Source organism: Centruroides sculpturatus, unplaced genomic scaffold (assembly GCF_000671375.1).
Source record: "Centruroides sculpturatus isolate CEXI.00-Female unplaced genomic scaffold, Cexi_2.0 scaffold570, whole genome shotgun sequence".
Classification (NCBI taxonomy): Eukaryota; Metazoa; Arthropoda; class Arachnida; order Scorpiones; family Buthidae; genus Centruroides; species Centruroides sculpturatus.
The window spans coordinates 199,449-219,998 of NW_019384862.1; the positions used below are offsets into that span (position 1 = coordinate 199,449).

The following is a 20,550-nucleotide window of genomic DNA, read 5'->3' on the forward strand; positions in this document are numbered from 1 at the left end:
TTACAGATTTAAACCCCCCTCCTTACAGGATTAGTTACAGATTTAAATCCCCTTCCTTACAGGATCAGTTACGGATTTAAACCCCCTCCTTACAGGATCATTTACAGATTTAAACCCCCCTCCTTACAGGATCAGTTACAGATTTAAACCCCCCTCTTTACAGGATTAGTTACAGATTTAAACCCCCTCCTTACAGGATCAGTTACAGATTTAAACCCCCCTCTTTACAGGATTAGCTATAAGTTTAAACGTCTCAAACTATAAAAACATACACCCAGAAAACCGAGAGAAACACTTAAAAGAGGTCGAAACACTTAAGTAAACACATTTAAACCGTGTTCTTAATATAAAAATACACTGTTAAAGAGCATAAAACATGCAAATCATGCGTACAAAAGCAAGAAAAACTTTAAAAAAACAGAGGATAAATCAACGTTTTACGTTTTATAAGAAGGGGTGGAGAAAAAAAACCTGTGTAAGAAGACCTCCAGAGTCGTCTTAAATTTATCTAGATACGTAGAAGTTATTAAGAAACACTCCCCCTTATTACTTTTAGTACAAATTAAAATTTTAATCAAATTTTAAATATTTTTGTGCCTCATTAAACTGTAGAAGAGCATAGTAAAGGGTAGAAGAAGGGGGGGGGAGAAATTACAGAGATAGGGAATTAATCCTTTTGATAGAGGGGAAGGAGCTTTTATCGAAGATGTAATGACCTATAATGGCAATTTTAAATGTTAGAATTTCCGCTGTTTCGTTACAGGAACGGCAATTACCCAAAGGGGGGCCTAATTGTATCTTAATGAACGTCGCCCCTCTAGAAAGCGGGGGGGAGGAACCATACGTCATCGGTGGCTCCTGTTACAGGTTCGTGTCCGAATGGTCATTTGGACACGGCGATGATCGATAAGATCGCAATCCCAGCAGAAAATCCGATTTTAATGCCCTCCAACCCCTTCTGGATTCTCCATCCTCACCCGGCCTCACTCTCCCCCCCCCACAATTTTGATGCCTCATCAAAATAGCAGCACGAAAATTTGCCGGGTTTAATATGCGGGAGTGACGTTTCGAGTTTTGTATTTGGAAGGGGTCACGTGCCCGTGAAGGGCGTGTTAAATTGGGCGAAAATTGCGGATGATCAATTTTGGAGCAAAATTAAGGTGGAATGTGGGCTTTTATTGAGCCAAGATGAGAATGGAGTGTTCGAGCTTTCATGGGGGGCAAATTATAAATCGTTTTCTAAGTTTTATTGGGCCAAAAATGTAAATTAATTCCTGTATTTTTTTGGGGGCGAGAGGGGGAAAAATTAAAATTAAATGCGAAATTTGTGGGCCAAAATGAAGATGTTTCGTTTCTTTTTGAGCACTTGGAATTTTATTGGGCAGCCATTTAAATTAATTTTCGCCTTTTTATTGGGCAGAATGTGTGAAGTTTATTAGACAAATTGGATGGATTTTGGGATTTTATTGGGCTGAAACGAAGTTTTATATGAGATTTAATTTGACTTTTAAATAAATAATTAGCGATTTTGGACTTTAAAGGGCACATTTTACATGTGCCCTTTAATGTAAAAAAATTATACTTAAATTTGGAAGAATGGTAAAAACAACCTGTTGAAGAAAAATGGGGCAAAACGGAACACTCCCGTTTATTCGATACATAATTAAATTAAATAATCGTATTGCCCATTACCCTATTTAGTAGATACCCGGCTCCATTAACACATATAATCTATGGGCAATGTGAATCAGGGACAAAACAGAACCGGTGTAAAACCAGGCAAAAAAAATAATAACAATTAATGGGCAAGTCGAATTATACTGCCCATTACCTCATTCACTCGTGTATAAGTTAATGGGCAATATAATTCCAAGTTTACTCGACAGTACATGATTATATACACATTAAATAAGAGATATGCCTATTAAATAAGATATTGGGCATACTATAATTTATTCAAAACACCTGAATAGGCCGATTAACCTATCCTGTTTATAAAATGGGAGTAATGGGCAACAGAACAAAGCAATGACGAATGTATTAACAACACCGATAGGACAATCAGTGGCATAATTAGTTCGAACGGACCAATAGAAAGAAGGGGCAGAGATAAGAATGAAAAGGGGGGGAATATAGAGTAAACTAAACTAGTGTTTATCAATAAAGAAAAGCCTGGTAAAAGTGTAATTCTTTACAAAAGACTCACAACAGCGTGCATAGCAAAGATAGTAGAAGAACAGAAGCGAGTGTTACCTTCCCAAACGCTTGGCCACGCCCCATTAAGCAGCTAGGAAGCGAAGGTTTTTACTCGTCACGTAGACGGAGAAAATTTTGAAATATGGCCCTCTCCTGTCCGAAACAACAGTATCAACTCGGAGACCTAAGTCTATAAGTGGTTAGGAGCGGGAGACCACATCGCGTTCCGTAAACATCACGCCACTCCGTGGGGACCATACCTGGCACGTGGAGATAACGCCCGTTTCTGCCCCTATTCCCCACCCCATCCATCACGTGGTATTAGAAGACGTGCCTTCAGCAACACTTTAATTTCTCTTTCAATTATTAAGAATCGCTACTTGTAAACTTTAACCGTCAAGGCCCTACGGCTGACGAAAGGCCCCCCTCTCTTCTATAATATACTTGGATTATCTTGCCTGCTTTTCGCATCCCCACAAGTTAATACGTGGGGCATTAATGCTTTTTTTTTTAGCCTATGATACTCGGTTTTAGAAGGCCCTTCTAATTTGGTTTATCGTTATAACGGCTTCGTAAGGCCCCACTAAGTTTCAACTCGATTTGCATACTTTTAAAAGTCTTCATTATATCCCCAACTTAGTTGAATCTCGTTTAAAAGGCCCGTTACGTCTCGACTTCGTCGTGTACCTTCTAAAAGGCCTTAGTTATCGTATATGTTTTAGAAGACCCCCGCTTGATTGCGTGTCTTTTAGAAGATCGCGTTACACTCGAACTCGATCGCGTGCTTTCGAGAGGCCCATTATCGTCCAAATTGATTTTGCAGCTTTACAAAAGGCCCTAGAGCATCTTAACTGCGAAAAAATCTTTCCAAGGAGATCCCTGAAAAGTTAACTGTGTTAGGAGGCCCCGTCGGTTTCAGTATCCCCCTTGCTGAGTTTAAGTGGCCCCAATTTATTCAAATTCTTAACACAAGATCCATTTAGAGGTAGGGTGTTACCTGAGGGGATTGTCGGAGTTAAAACAGTTGGTTGATGATGGATCTCGAGCGTAGTTTATGCCTCCTATATCCTAAAATAAACAAAGGATGTAATTCACGGAACAAGTTTAATCTGTTGATATTCTGTAGAGCTGAGAAATAAAGGATGTTCCCTTTGTTTGTACACAAAGTCCAAGCTGATTAAAGCAGGTGATCAATGGTAGAGTTGGGCCCATGAATCAAGTCGGTTGGTCGAAGTGACCATCCATTTTGACCAGAGAGCATCCTTGTCTGATAGGACTTTATCCTGAGAAACAGCATCTGCTGGACAAGGCGCAGTTGATTACCTGTTCTTCTCCTATTCTCGTTAATTAATTATTGCGTATCTTGAGCTTTATGCGCAATGTACTGTACGTTACTCCAGGCACGCGGGGGGCCCTAATTTCCAATTTGCCCAGTCTCTTCGATCTTCGTCCCTGGACACTCCGTGAGAAGACGTAGCAAGGATGCTCGATTTTTTTTTTATTTAAATTAGTAAGTTTTATGCCTCTTGAGGCCTTTCTAAACAAGATTTTTTTTTCATGTAAGGCTTCCTTTTTTGATCTGTATGCTTTTAGAAACCGGACAGTGTGATCAAGACTCAGAATCTATTACGATGCTGGGGCTTAATTCATGTTGGGTTCTGTATTATCTAGTAATAAATATAGGGCCGTATAGGGCCTCCCTAACGAATCTTTTGTATACACACATTTTTAGAAGTAAGATAGTGTGGTAAAGACTCAGTACCTATTACATTAATTAGCCTTAGTTTCTAAAGGGCCTTTCGATTATAGGGCCTCTATAGGAATCCATTTATAAAAACCGAAAAGATTTAAAAGAAACGAGACTTTTATAACGAAAAATTTAACGTTTAAGGCTTCGTTTCTATCGGAATTTTTTCGTGTTTAGGGCCTTCTTTATTCGATTATTTATAAAATGCCACAGAAGTGAGGTTTAATAATATTAAAATGCGAGGCCTTTTACAATATTTAAACACTCTTCGCCGCGGGGCCTCGAATGTTCATTAATGTTATTTAATCTTCGGCATGGATCAATGAGAATTTAACAGTGGGGAGGGTGATCCTGAGAAATTTCGGGAGCCATCATGTCCAAATTTTCGAGACAATTCAATTAAATAAGGTTTATGAGGCCTAGTTTGTGCCATTACCTACTTCTCTCTTCATTAAACTTCAAGAGCTTTCACAAGGAGCAACCAAAGCCACTTCACTTAAATGGCACCCCCTCTCGCGTAGGAGGCTCAAACAAGAGGAGAAATTTTTGTTTTTTTCGGGGGGAAGGGGGACGGAAATGTGGGCCTATTCTTCCACTTTTTTTAAAAAACTTTAAAATATATAAAGTTAAGCAGAACAATGGTCGAACAACAGTCAATTACTGGAAGAGAAGAGTAATGGATAAACTCCTCTTCTCCTGTGTTCATTAAGGACAAATTAAGTCTGCTGCCAAGAGGGGGGGGAGAGTTGGAATTTTCGGGTGCCAGGGAGCATGCTCTGTCCGATTTTCCACCATCGGACCACCAACCGAAACCAAGATGGCGCCCACCCGGTTTAGTGCAGGTTATATGACGTCACAGAGTGGCAAAGTGCCAGCAGGAGATCGATGGTACCCGAGTTGATGTATGACCCAGATTAAGAACCGCGTTGATTTTGAATAAGGCTGCACTGGGTAGACCCCAAAAAGTTACACAAAGAACTGTACTTTTTCTTCCTTTCCCCCCTTTCTCCTTCTCCTCCTTCTACTACACTACTTGGTTTCTTCTTTAAATCTTCCCCCCTTTCTACACTTTGCTCTCCTTTCTCCCCCCCCCCCGTGTTTGTATGTGTGTGTGTGTGTGACGTTCTACAATCGAATTTTTGCCAATGTCAGAATTTTATTTGGTGATTTAACTCTTCGCTTTTTTTAAGGCCTCCTCCAGTGTTATAAAAGTTCTGTGTTGTAAGCAACGCAGCGGCCCTTAAACGTCACTTAATTTTTTTCTTAAAAGATATGAAATGGCGTTCAGAATTTTGAGGCCTTTCTAATAGATAAAAGGCATATTTTTAAAAGGCCTTATAATGTGTTGTGCCTATCGTAAATGAGGGCATGAAATTCTTGAATTTTTTCCCCAGACAGACTCTTTTTTTTTAAGTTTCTCTAAGGGCATTTTAGGGCCTAAAAATACCGTTTTCCGGTTTTAATTGCCGTCACTTGAGTGAAAATTTAGGTTTTAAATATATTCGAGGCCTAAATGCCGGGAATATCGCCTATAGAAGGGCCTAATTAGGAATGTTTTTAAGTTTCGTACGCCGTAAACTCTAGCATACTAATACGTTCGTTTGAACCTTCTTAGGGCCTTAACCGAATGAAGCCTGTCTACGAAGGCCTCATCGATCGAGGCCCTAAATCTTGCCAGTTTCGAGTAGTTTATAAACGAAATTAGCGTATAAATAGCCTTTAAACGAGGGTAAATTACAACTCGTAACCACAGCAAAGAGTTCAAATAAGGGGCCCATTTTTCAAGTTTTTACGGTAGTGTGTACAATAAACAATTAATTATCGTTTGAGGAATTGTGAAAGGGCCATTATCGGCGTTCATTAAGGCCATTGATTGCACCTATAATCTGGATAAAAGTGCGAAAGACAGACTTACGTATCTGTAATGGCTATCGAATTGGTGAAAAGTGCATTGGTGGCCCTTCTACCAATCACAGTAAAGGGGAGGTAATCTCGATAACTGGAGCCACCTGGAGTCTCAACGAGAATCTAATGACGACAGTATAATGACCCAAAAGTGAAGACCTCATTTGAATTCTCCGCGATTAAAATCACTTAATTCGCTATCAGACTTGAGGGGCCCCCCCAAACGACACGGGAGGAGGCCCCCCGAAGGAAACAGGAGGCGGGGGCGGCGTAGCAACAACGACGTCAGCCAGCCGAGGGGGGTGAGCGAAAATCATCTCCTCCTCAACTTTTTTATTGTGTTTACGTTAAAATTAAGGCTCTCTCTCTCTCTCTCTCTCTCCTCCGCACTTAGGTGAAGTGTTCGGAATCACAGGAGCTACCGAAAAATCCCTAGGGTGGGAGAGAAAAAAATCCCTAGAGGGGTGGTTTTTCGCTTACTACTCAATAATGAAAGGAGTCATTTTCGGGTGAGAGCCAAGGTTACCATAAATGTTATAATTATATAACTTCAATCCCCTCGAGTGGGGTAGTGTAGTAGTGTTTTCGGTGTGGTATTACATTCAGGGTTTATATTTATTTATTCAAGTGAAAGGGGGGGTGTGCAAATGGAAAAATTCCTGGCAGGTTAGGGTGGAAGAAGTGTGTGTGCGTGGGGGGGGTAGAATTGAATTGCATGGTTGTTGTCCATCGATCCTTTCTGATTTCCAGAGCAGCGCTAATGATTCAAGAGTCGTTAGAGAAGGCTGAAGTCTGAGAAACACACGACTGGACTTTAGAGGTCGAATTTTCTCCCCCCCTCTTGTATATTTTTTTGTGTTTTCTGGAGGCGGATTCTTCTTCGTAATGTTATCTAAATGGTAGCTACAATTTCTCAAACAATTACAATTATAAAAGTTTCCATCCCCCTTAAATAACTTTCACCCCTTTTCGGGCAGGCGAAAGACTGTCTAAGAGCATAAATTGTAATCGAATTAGAGCCTGTAGGCTTATAAACTAAGTCTAATTAGCTCCAAACTCGAAGGATTCAATCAGGCTATTGCACAGGCTCTTACTATAAACTATTTGCTTTTTCTTCTGAGAAAGGTTCTTAAAGAGGTTAAATTTGATAGTGTTTAATGGAAAATTATAGCCTTTATATATTAAAAGGCTTTTTTTATTTTATACGAAAGGAATAATTTATATAATTTAGTTTGAAACAGATTTCAGTTTAATGTGTATATTGAAGGATCTATGAAGCAGGCTTATAAAAACTAATAAAATAGTTCGAAGGCTTCACTGATTAACGGCATGTTTTCCTTTCTAAAATGCAATTAAGGCTTTAGACAGGCTAAATTCTGTAGTGACTCGTGAAGCAGTGTACAGTGTCACACATCAAGAGGCCTTCTTTCTCTTACATAAATGGCCTTAATTTGTATAAACTAAAGCAAAATTTGCCTTAAAATCTTGCTAATAAAAGCATTTGGAAGGGCCCGAGGCCCTTAAAATCGATTTAAAAACAGAAATTACTTAGCACCGAATCGTCGGTTTAACGATTTTCTACAGCAGTTCGACTTTCGTACGCTTTCACCTCCGCTCTTAATTACTAAAAAGGCTACCTGTTTTCAGGCTAATTAAGGCTACGATACTGTCGTTAAGGCTATGATTTCTTTTTAAACGTTAAAAATTTGGATATTAATTAGTGTAGAGAGAATTATGCGCTGTGTAATGAGAATAGAGCGTCAATGACCAAGCGTAGGGCCTAAGTATGCCTCGTGGCGTAGGAATTGTTAAACAAACGAATTTCTTGACAGGTTTTTTCCAGTTAAAATAAGGCAGACGAGCTTTTCTCACCATTCGACAGGCAATATTTCGTTAAAAACAATAATTCACCACATCTGTTGAGAAGTCCGTGGGAATTTGGCAGAGGGCTCCGTCTGTTCTCCCCTTTTCTACTAATATATATTACTAGAAAAGGTAAAGTCGGAATAGGGCCAGCTTCTGGAAATAACCTTAAGGGAATTTGTCAGCTTGAATGGCATTATATACACTTATAATTTTAAAAATGCCAAAAACTCTTTCTACACTTTGACCTCAATAAAATGAGTAAGTGGTTATTTATTTATTTGTTTTTTAGGTGCCGTTCCTTTGTACAAAATGAGGTTGTTCTGCTCAAAAGAAGGCTCTTATAGAAGTCTGACTTACTTAGGGAGGCTTCTACATAAAGAGGCTAGCCTTTTAAACATTCTGTAACAGGTTAAGACCTTTGACCTGAGTACGATACGTCATTACTTTTTTTGTATAAAAATAAGTGTTCTGCTCGTGAAAATGTTTTATAAAAGGCTTGTTTGCTTAAGAAGGCTTATTTACTGGGAAAAGGCTCTTATATAAGAAGGCACATTTACTAAAAAGGCTCTTTATTTTAACCTGAAACGTGATAAAGGATGTTGTAGTTCATTCGTTTTTCTCAGGGTCACCATTGTACAAAATTAAGTAAAGGCTTATTTCTATATGTAAGCCTGCTCGAGAAATTAGTAAGAGATTTTTTAAATAAAAGGCTTAGAAACTAAAGAAGGCTCATAATTAAAACCGATTCGATTGATACTAGGCTACTTACATTTGTTTAATATGTACTATAAAAGCCTTCTGCACCCTAGAATTAAGTAAAAGGCTCATTTAAACAAGCCTTTTACATAGTAAACACAAAAAAAAGGCTGCTCAAAGAGCCTTCTTTGATAGAAATGCAAATCTAAGGCCCGTACGCTCGAGTAACTTCTTATTAATGAAAGCTTCATTATTAAAGGGCCTCACTGCATGCAGGCCTTAACGTAGAGTTAGCGCTAACACTTTTCATCATGATTTTTTGGGAAAAAGGGGTGCATTTAATATTGTTTAAATCGATTTCTTTCCATTTAGTGTGTGCTTCTTCATCAGTTGGGAAAGCGTCGGTTTATTACGGAGACGGTTCGATAATGACTCAATGGGGCCTTCTTAATGACTAAATGGGGCCTTTTTTATGACGAAATACAACAGTAAATAGACAGATTTGGCACGTGTAAGGACTATGTCCTTCTTTGCTGCCTGATGGAACACTGCCAAGAAGTATAGAAGTTAAAAATGAGGTTTGCCTTGAACTGCCTCCTAGCTAAACACCTGAGACAGGAAAAAATTGCACATGACAACCGAAGAGGCATAAAATGCATAAGTGGGCAGTGTGTGTGACGTTTCTATTCTGTCAGGGGCTAAAACAAGCGAACAATCGAGTTTTTCCTGCTCGGAATTAACTTTCTTTTCCTTCCCAAAAATTACGTCAAACTCAACCTTAACAAATTGCCTTACAGATAAATAAGATTTTTAACTTATCCGGCTGGAGGCATACTTCAAAAAAAAAAAAAAAGGCTCTCTTTACCTTTTTTTTCTTTTCCTCGTAAAACGTTAGAGGCATAACTTCGCCAGATTGGTTAGTTCAAATTTAGCTCCTCCCCTCCTACTTTCTCTAGCATTCTGCAACGAATGGGGCCTCGTTAGAAAGCCCTAAAGATAGATTTATTATTATATTAAAGGGCCTATTTACTTTAAAGTAGTTAGCGGAATAAATAATTAATACTGTAGTTTTTTTTTTGTTTACGGTGTTTTTAACGAAATTAAGAAAGTTTAGAGGCCTCATTAATTATACATTTACGGTTAAAGCTTAAAATAGTTAATATTTTATAAGGCATAACTTCACTAAGTTCTCGAGGCGAATCTAAAGTGGAATTTTTTTTATTTACAAGTGGAAGGCCCTAATTTTGCTATCAAGTTACTTAAACTCTTGTTGGTAGGTCAGTAGCATTGCTTCGAAGGGCCTGGTTAAAGTACAAGATACTTTCATATATTCTTGCTTTATTTTTCGTTATCTATCACAAAGAAAGAGGCCTTCATGTTCCGATAGGAATCTTCGATAGAAAAGCGATTTATCCTTGTTAAAACTATCCCTCTTATTGCTAAACACGAAGATTGAGGCCTATTAAAACACACTTTCGACATCCATTAAGGTGTAAAAGAGCAATAAATTGCCATCATGCGAGGATAAATTTAAACGTTATTGTATCCCATTCGTATAACTAATTTTGTAGGCCCTAAGGCCCTATAGTTTAGACTAATTTCATCCTTCTTACAATTTGCGTATCAAGTCCAAGAATTGGCATTCGTTTCGTGCGGCGTATCCCGTTAATCCATCGAACAATTATTATGGCATCGAGCGTGTAAGGCCTCCCTAGAAGTTTTAAGGCCTCCCCGGCAATTACTCGATAAAAAAAAAATTACGACCAAACGTGGCAAAACGATCGTTTATATCCCACCGCATCCGATAGAAGAGAGGGGTGGAAAAATGTATGGCTTCCATACACTAGGAGCAATTTACCTGTGTTGTATATGGGTGTGCATATGAGGCTTATTTAGATAGAGGTCCAGGTGATAGATGGCAAACTATTGAAAGACGTAAACAGCCGTACAAAATGTTGGTTTTACGCTTGGCGGGACATTTCGGGGAATACTGCCAAGAGATAAAATATTTCGCGATCGCGAAATATATATATATATGTGTGTGTGTGTGTGTGTGTTTGTGTGTGCGTAAGTCTGTGTGTTTGTCCCCCCCTTCTCTGCTTCTTTTTTTTTGACCCCACTCGTTCTTCCCCCCTTAACTTTCTTCTTTTATTCTTCAAAATGTCGCCATGCATGGCAAATATGACACAAGTTTCCGAGCTATTTGTCTGTTTGTACTTCCAAGCAAAAATACTAGGCCAATTCGGGGATGTCGCCAGAATTTGAAGGAACGTTGCTGTCTTGGGGAATCGATCATGCCGCATACCCGTTACCATGACAACGGTCATTTCCTCTCTCGCGTCATGAGTGCCAGCTTCACTTCTTTTTTCGATAACCGACAGCAACTTTTTTTTTTTCTTTCTTTGCTTCTTCTTCTTCTTCTTCTTCTTCTGATGCTGCTGCTGCTGCTTTTCCTTCTTTTTCTCCTAAGCTTCACTTTGATAATCCTTTCTTTGTAGGAGATTTTTAGGAAGGAAGAGTGTAGAAGCAGCAGCATCCTAATTAGAAAATTTTTGATGAGGAATTGTAATTTGAATGGATTTTTCGGGTGGTTATTACGGTTCTATCAGCACTTAATACGTTCTATTCGGTTTAGGGTAGAGTAAATGATTAAAAACCCTAATATTTCAGGGAGTTTAGAGTAAATTTTAAGATCTAGAATCATCAGCATCCTCACTCTCATCCGCATCACTTGTATAAACATCCTCAACAAAATTAAATTGTAATTGTAATTTAAGCGAATTTTTTACTTCTACCCTCACTTAAAAGGTTTTAAGGAAACGTAAATGCTTAAAAAACCTTATACATTTGGGAAATTTAGGGTAAGGTATAAGGTGCAAGTGTATAGAATCACCAACATCCACAATCTCATCCGCATCACTTGTGTAAGCATCGTCAATAAAATCGCCTTATTTAAAAAAAAAATACCGAATTTTTATCGAAAATATAAAAAGCCTGATTTAAATTACAAGTTTCTTTATAATTAAAACGCCTGTAAAATTAAGCACCTTTTAAGGGAAGCCTGTAAAATCAGGCAACATCCGAGACAACATTTGGTATGATGAATATCCACGGGATGTTAACTGAAAAATGCCTTTAGTAACGTTCGTGTGCATGTTACTAAAGGAGTGAGCCTTCAGAATAAACTAAAAATGAGCGATTTTAATTCTCATTTAATTATAAAAGAGATAAAGAATGTGTATGTTGACATTTTACAGCTAATGAGAGAAGAGTTGGTCGTGTATTCTTGTCACCTCCCAGTTGTTATGTCATAAGCATGCTGCTTAATGGAGAAGCATGACGAATAACGAGATAATTCGCACAAAAGAGAGTTAAATCACTCTTATTATCTTGTCTTTAAATAATAAACATATATCCAATTTATCTTTTTACAGGAGGGATGTAAAAAAATTCTATCCTTCATCCCTTAATTATCGTTTAAAAGTGCATTAACTACCCCCTTATAACTTATGATAAATTCCACCTTTATGGTAAACATAAATGCAATTATCTTGTTATTTTTTTAAGTGTAATTTCGTTATTTATCCTACTGTAATTTACTAATCTTGTATATCCTTCGGCTAGAATAAATTAAATAAATTAAAAGGGGTCAGGATTTACTCCACGAGCTCCTTTATGTCACCATGTCTAAGAGCAGGAGCTATGTCTGCAATGTTTTCTACAAGGAAAGTTTAGGGAAAAAATCGAATAAAAATCGATTTTTAATTAGCGGCTCTTACTTGTTTTTTAATTGCTTAAGTTTAATTGCCTATAGGCTAGGCTGGAAAGTTAATTTATTAGCCTACAACACCTAGGATCGATGCCTAGTTCCTAACGACTTAGTACGAACTGCCTCCTATTTTCTCCCATATTAATAAGTGTAAGGCCTATTAAATATGAAATCAATGGCGTGGGGCCTTTTTTTAGTGACTTCGTTTAAAAATCACGCAATGATTTCTGGCCTAGGCCTCAATTTTATTAAGGCCTAGACGTTAATATAAATCGTAGCATCACACGTCTTTAGTAAGGGTTTATGACTTTATTAATAGTTAACATTTCATAATTAGGCCGTAACAAGTGTAGGGCCTTAATATTTCCAGAGTTTTCCGGCAAGGGCCCTACAGAAAAACACGTAAAAGTTAATTAAAACTACTTCACACTCTTTTAAAGTAGGAGCTCTTGTAGAGTTATCTAACTAGGGCCTTAGGGCCCTAGTTAGATAACTCTACAAGAGCTCCTACTTTAAAAGAGCTCCTAAGGCCTAATATCAATTCACGTCCTTTTTTTTTTAAAGGATATTCAATGTAGCATCGTTGATTGAACATCTTTAACTAAGAGGATAGACAGTAAAATATAGGTCAATAAAAATATGATAAGTGGCATAAATATTAGGCATACAGGCTATAAATCACGTGAAATTGTTATTATTTTTGACCTGAATATAAAATTCCAGGAAGTTCCCCTTTTTTTTTCTAGACGAGGAGAAGACAAGGAAAGTCCCCCCACCCCCCTGTTATTATTTAAGGCTGGATTTACCAATAGGTACCACCTAAACTTCCGTTATTTAATATCATCATCACCTTCAATCAGTACTTAAGTGTAATTTATAGAAAATAAATTATGCTTAACGTGTAATTATAGCATCATCCTCTTTGTTTTCTTTGTTGTATCCTACCTCAATCGACTGACAATGCATCTGGGAAATGATTTTTCTAAGCTGTGCTCCTTCAACAGTTCCTAATGATTTCCTTAATTATAGTGAAAGTTTTGTAAAGAAAGTGATGTTAAACTCGTTAAGCATCATATATAAAAGGCCCTTCGTTTCATTGCTTCAATAAAAGGCCCAGTAACTTACAAGGCTATCTTCGTTAAACGAGTCAAAGTTATAGCATTAGTACGGGCATTTAAGGCCTTATTAGTACTGTTTTCATTAACTTAACAGGCCCTTTATTATGTTATCTTTGTTAATTATAAACTTCATACAGAATTGATATATAAGGCCTTTCTGTTCTCGAGATTTTTTAGATTGTAGAAGGTAACTGAAAGGCCCTATAAATTGAGTTTAAATTAAGTAAAGAGGCTTCGATTTCGAGTTAATAGTGTTTTAACTTGTAGAATTGTGATATCAAAAGGCCATTTTTATATTAGTTAGGCCCTGTAAACGAGTACAATATTAACGCCTTGTGAATGGTCCCATTATTTACGGTTCATCTTCCTCGATTTCTAACTTAACAGAGCACAGACTTGAGACACAAATGAGGCCTTAATCCTCTCACAAAAGGCCCCCTATTCATAACAGAATCTGCTCAAAGGGTCGCCCTGTATACAGACCAAACTTCACCCCATATGAGGTCTCTAATGTGGCGCCATCTTTAGGCGAAATGTTGCGGGTCTTCCCTCATAAATTTGGGGCCTTTACACCTAAATTTTTAACTAATTTCTATACCCTTTAAGTTATAAAACTCAGTTAGAAATCGTTAGATGCTGTTCGCTTCCTAAGTAAGATAGAAAGCTTGGGGTAAGAGAAGTCAATATTGAGCCTCCTGTTAATAGATGTAGACGGCTATTTACGCCGGAAGATTAGCCATCCATCCCTCCTCATGACAAGATGCTAAAGAAAAACTATGAAATATGACGATGATGAGATGTCTACAGTTACCATGGTAACAAATACCTCTATAGGAACAAAACTTTAACGGATAAACTTTCAATTAGTGCACCATATTAGTGCTCCACACCCTCTTTAAGAAAAGAAAGACCCAAGCAACAGCCTGAAAACTGAAATTAGCTGATGCCTAATAAATAAATTACAGAATTTTTTGCGTTTTTTTTTTTTATTTTCTTATGAGCACAAACTCCTTGCAGATAAAAACGTTAAAGGGCCTAATCGATTCGAAAGTGGAGAAAAATTAATTTTCCTGGGAGAAGAGCCGTTTCTTTATTAAAGAGGAAAAGTAATTGAAATGATAGAAGATGAAAATCAATAAATGTGCTGAATATTCTGCAGACCTCATAACTAAATAACGGGATAAATAAATTTTAAACCTCATAAATCACTCATTTTTTCCTTGCACTTTGCGTACAAGATCCTTAAGAGGCCCTAAGTAATTGCAAAATCTTACCAGGCCTTAATTACGAGTCATTTTTAAGCACCAGAGGGTAAAAGTAAAGATCCTTTACATAATCAAATTTTACAAAGCATGAGGGCTACTAAACAAAACAATAAATAACTAGTTTAGGCATTCGGTATCAAGGCCTCACGCTTTAATAAATTACTTATATGAAATCTATTATTTAGGAGACTTCAAGGTAGATGACTAGATTCCAATTCGGCATTAACTCACAAGAGGGAAGTTCGTGAGTCACCTTAGGAGGGCACATGCACATGGGGACATGCAGTACATGTAATTCAGTAATGCATTAGCAGCAGCATCGATCCTAGTTTCGGAGGTAAACACCAGGGGCCACTGCTGCGTTAGGGCGCAATCGATATCTTCCCTCGAGCTGTCGTTCTTATGATAAACCAGCCCTTCCATCCAAGCCCAATAACATCACGTGACCGTGCGACAGCTGTGACCGGACTTAAGGGTTATGAGGGTTCCACTCTTCTCTTTGTTCACACCTGGCGTCAATAGGTCTTTGCTTATTTTCTCTCTCTCTCTCTCTCTCACACACACACACACACAGACACACATACGCACACACAAAGAGAAAGGACTTTCCAATGTGTCTAATGCCTTTACGATATTTATGTATACGCAATTTGCTTCTCATTAATCTTCCTGTGAATAGCCTGCTAATCACTCACTAAAAGGCTCGGTTTTAATTTAAAAAATTAAGAATTTAGCATGTGAAACGATTTGCAATTGTTCTAGAGTTAACATTTATTCAAGAAAAGAAATTGATAACCTTTTAACAGCTGAAAAAACACGTGTTATAGAAAAATAATCAGTTACACACGAAAACACTTGATACTGATTAAAAAATATACAACAATATATTATGAAAAATAAATCAATTTCACGAAATTGAAAACTTTAACAAAAGTATTATTGAAATTGATTAGATTATTTTATCTAGAAACATCTGGAACACGAAATAGATCAATAAATAGATTAAAAGTAATCTACAAGTTTTTGTAGGCGTTAAAAAAAGAAGTAAGGCAGGAAAGGCTGCCAGCAGGGATCCAATTAAAATTTTTAAATTAATCCCAAATTGTTCTAGAAGGATTAGTAAATTTTGCTTATAAATTAACATTATCTTTTCCTCTATCTATACGAAAACAAAAGACTAAAATTTAAATCTAAATTAGCTTCATAAAAGGACCACAATCCCCAAATATAGGGCTTGTAGCATCTCAATATTGGTGATGCAGTGCATCATCCTAACTCCCTAGTGACTAATGTTTAATTAACATTCAGTAAAGCGCATTCCCCGGGGTCCCACCTACGTCATACAGTTTGTTGATAAAATCAACTTTAGGGCCTAAAAGGAAAAGAATGGGGGGCCTTAAAATATTCTACTATCTTTCAACGAATTAAGTTGTGTGTGCCTATAGGCATTTTTACAAGTGAGAACGAAGAGGAGAACGTCATTCTAAAACGTTATCCAATCATTGGTAGGGAGTGTAACACGGGAAGGAAGCGATTGGTTAAACTACTTGTTTACGTTTAAGCACGTGCTAGACGGTCACCCCCAGTTGAAATAAATGTAAAATTAAGTTCTTTAATTAAATTAAAGTTTAAAATTTAATTTTGTTTAAAATTTATTTTTTGTAATAAATGATTTTTTTTAAAAGTGAATTTTTGTCACTTTATGTTATTGTTTAAGGCCCGAGTTTAACCTTTATTTAAATACATTTTCCTGTATGGAATATGAAATTTAGGACACTGATGGACCTTTCTACTGTTAGATCCCGTAAACATAATTGGTTATTGAAAATTTAATCCTGAATTTAATAAGTTCTTCTAGCATCACGTGAAGTTTCTAAATACGATAATGATTTAATTTATGCTTCTGAAATAAAAAAATCAGTACTTTTATACAAATTCTGAAAGTCAGGAAGACATGCTTTATGGATCCTTACTAAATCAAGAAGCTAAGATTTTATATAGTTGCTTCTAAAATCAGGATTTTGAGCTTTATCAGGAAGACATGCTTTATGGATCCTTACTAAATCAAGAAGCTAAGATTTTATATAGTTGCTTCTAAAATCAGGATTTTGGGCTTTTGTAAATGTGTCTAAAATCAGGATTTTGGGCTTTTGTAAATGAAAATCAGGATTTTGGGCTTTTGTAAATGTGTCTAAAATCAGGATTTTGGGCTTTTGTAAATGTGTCTAAAATCAGGATTTTGGGCTTTTGTAAATGTGTCTAAAATCAGGAATTTTGGCTTTTGTAAACGTGTCTAAAATCAGGATTTTGGGCTTTTGTAAATGTGTCTAAAATCAGGAATTTTGGCTTTTGTAAACGTGTCTAAAATCAGGATTTTGGGCTTTTGTAAATGTGTCTAAAATCAGGAATTTTGGCTTTTGTAAACGTGTCTAAAATCAGGATTTTGGGCTTTTGTAAATGTGTCTAAAATCAGGAATTTTGGCTTTTGTAAACGTGTCTAAAATCAGAATTTTGGGCTTTTGTAAATGTGTCTAAAATCAGGTTACTGAGCTTTTGAAGATGCTTCTAAAGTTAGGATTTTAGAATTAGAATCTGAGCTTTTGTAGGTGTTTCTAAAGTCAGGATACTGGGCTCTAAATTCAGGTTACTGAGCTTTTGTAGATGTTTCTAAAGTCAGGATTTTAGAATTAGAATCTGAGCTTTTGTAGGTGTTTCTAAAATCAAAATACTGGGCTCTGAATTTAGGATACTGGGCTCTAAATTCAGGTTACTGAGCTTTTGTAGATGCTTCTAAAGTCAGGATTTTAGAATTAGAATCTGAGCTTTTGTAGGCGTTTCTAAAATCAGAATACTGGGCTCTAAATTCAGGTTACTGAGCTTTTGTAGATGCCCTAAGATTAGAAATATGACATTTTACAAGCCCATCTACAATCAGGACGGCAACTTATAAAGATGTCCCTAAAATCAGGTTAGAGATTTTATATTTAAATACCTTAAAATTAGGATATTTTTTATAGATTCCGATTTTTGATGAAGCCCTTAAATTAAGGATTCTAATTGACCACTCCGAAATTTGGGTCCTAAATATTTGTAGGGTATTTCTATAATCAGAATGCACAAATCCTATAGGCATGTAAATGTTGTTAAAAACAAAAAAGACATCCTTAAAAAATATGTCGCAAGCGGGAGATGTTTTAACCTCGGGGAGAAGGGGAGAGTTTAGAATTTTTTTTTTTTTTTAATAAATTTAGATTCAATTTTACTGTAGGAATTTAAAGATCGATCATTAATCAAGAGAAATCTAGGGTTATAAATGGGAGGGCTCTAAAATGACGTCATAACAAATGGATAACTGACAAAAATGACATCAAGAGCAACCGAATTGTAGAATGTCTGCCTTTGTGATCTTCATGATCAATCATCATCTGATTATTCTTTAGCATTTAATGCAACTTTTCTCCTATAAACAAGCAAAGGATTTGCAAGGAAGTAATCAAAGGTTTTGATAAATATCAAAAGAATCTCATCCACTTTGAAAATAATCATTTGTTAATCTTCTATTTTTCCTTGTTTTTTTTCCACCCCTTATTTTATTTTTTTTTAATGATAAATGTCCGGTTATTAGGTGACAAATTATTTATCTTTTAATGCCTTTTTAATGGGTAAATAAATAGTTAATCGCCTATATATTTTTTTTCGTAAAATTTTATTAAATCAGGATGCTAATTCGGGGGTCAAGGTGCTTAATTTTTTTTTTTGTAGATGACACTAAATTAAGGGTGGTAGGTTCTTGTATTGCTCCTGAAAACAGGCTCTCCTTTTTATATTTTCGCTTCTAAATTAAGAATTTTAGCCTTATACATTTGCTCTTCATTTTAAGGATTTTGGATTTATATAGTTGTTTCTAAATTAAGGACATGTTAGCTCCTGAAGTCAGGATTCTCCCAAAACATAGCTCAAAATCTCTATTTTAAAATGGATCCTTCATAAATTGTAGATTGTAGATAAGTTTCTAGAACAGGAGGCCTATTAGAGATATCCTTTATGTATTATTTATACGATTTTCACCCCCAAAAGAAGAGGTGACGATCAGATAAAACAGCAAAAACACTACTAAAATAGACGTTGACGTTAAATAAAACGAAATAGAACAGTCAAAATGGCATAAAGAATAAGATAAAACACCTAAAATATTATAAAAATGACGTTAAATAAAACGAAATAGAACAGTCAAAATGGCATAAAGAATAAGATAAAACACCTAAAATATTATAAAAATAATAGGAGGGAAAATGGAATAGAATCCTCTAAAAGAAAGGGGTAGATATCGAATAAAACAACAAAATCCTCCCCCCAAAAAAAGTGGTTTAGATTAAGATAAAACGGCAAAAAAACAGGGGATAAGTTTAAAAGTAAAATAGAATAAAAAGGGGGTGAAGATCGGATAAACCGGCATAAAAAAATACCCAAAGGGGGGTATCAAAGTTCAAGTGAAATAGGGGGAAAATGTAAAAAAATTAACCATTTTTTTTTTTAAATTGTAGAAAATTTATAGAGATATCCACTTGCAAGACGAAGAGGTTTAAGTTGAAAAGGTCTTGGAAAGGTGGAAAGGGGGGTGGAGAAAATGTAGTTTTCATCCCATTGATAGAATATTAACCTCTTCTCTCGTAAGTTCATTCATTCATATTTTGGTTGTAGTACGTCCCAAAATTTACGTTCTCGTTTCAGTAGTAGCATCTCGGGAGCTGCAGCTGTCTCGTAAATTTTAACGGCCACTTCCACACGTGTTTATTTGAGGGTCCATTAATCGCTGTAAACGTCTCTCCGTGATCTTTACGGCCTCTAAAGTCATCGGTTGCAGATAAAGGGCTGTAAATTTTTCTGTGTTCTTTTTTTTTTTATTCCTTCCTCCTCCCTCCCTTCTTTATAGTCCTTACGTCGTCTCGTGTTTACTTTATTTATTTATTTATTTATTTTCCACCCTCTTCCATTGTCGTGAATGGGGGATGTGTGCGTGTGAGTGACAGGCGGTCATCACCGTCCCGCTATTGGTTGTCTGTCAGTCACGTGACGCCTTTTTGCGCCATATCATTAGGGGTTGTGTCGGGGTGAAGTGGGGGATCACAAATCATCCCCGGCTACCAGTCCCCGCCATTATGAGTTCGTATTTCGGCAATGTTTCCACGTGCTCTTGGACTTCTTGCGCCCTTCAAACGTCACACGGGCAGAGTTACGTGCAGGAGAACAAATATTACATAGGGGACCAACGTGGTCCCTACCTGAATCCCACTTCCGACTATCGATATCCCCAGAGTTACGTGAACCAGGAGCACGCGAATCAGGAGCCTTTCCTGTCTACGGAAACAGAACCCTGCTTGCACGGCTACGCCAAAAACTACGGGCCTACCCCACACGAAGCACCAAGGGCCCCACAGTCGCAGATACAACAACAACAACAACAACAACAACAACAACACGACCAAGGCGGCCATCAGTCTCAAGCGCACTTATACCCCTGGATGAAGTGTTACGGAGGTTAGTTTATAATATATAAATATATATATGTACTATTAAACAAAGAGGTAGTGTGGTAAAAAAGCACGTGGATGCGAGTCACGTGACCGGCTTTTTTTTTTACATACGTTTCGTTGCGTCAGCCCGGTCGCCATTGGTCCCTCCGCCATTTTAGGAGTCGCTCTTTCTTTGCTTTGTTACGCTCTATGCATTAACCCCCGTTTGAACTGTTGTTTACGTAGTTAATACGTGTCTCTTTTTCTACTCTACAGATGCTAACACGTCGACAAAGAGGACTAGACAGACTTACACACGTTATCAGACACTAGAACTGGAGAAGGAGTTCCATTTTAATCGCTATCTGACACGAAGGAGGAGGGTGGAAATCGCCAGGATGTTGAGCCTGACCGAAAGGCAGATCAAAATATGGTTCCAAAATCGTCGTATGAAAGCCAAGAAGGAGCAGAAGAT

The 20,550-nt window shown here is 37.0% G+C and overlaps 1 long non-coding RNA gene across 1 annotated transcript in view; it reads left to right on the forward strand.

Moving 5' to 3' along the window:
- Nucleotides 1–20,458, forward strand: part of LOC111630692 — a 60,171-nt gene extending 39,713 nt beyond the window's left edge. The window contains exon 3 of the long non-coding RNA XR_002757570.1: nucleotides 20,352–20,458. This is a non-coding gene — a long non-coding RNA (uncharacterized LOC111630692). The remainder of the gene's footprint in view (nucleotides 1–20,351) is intronic.
- Nucleotides 20,459–20,550: the final 92 nt, after the last annotated feature.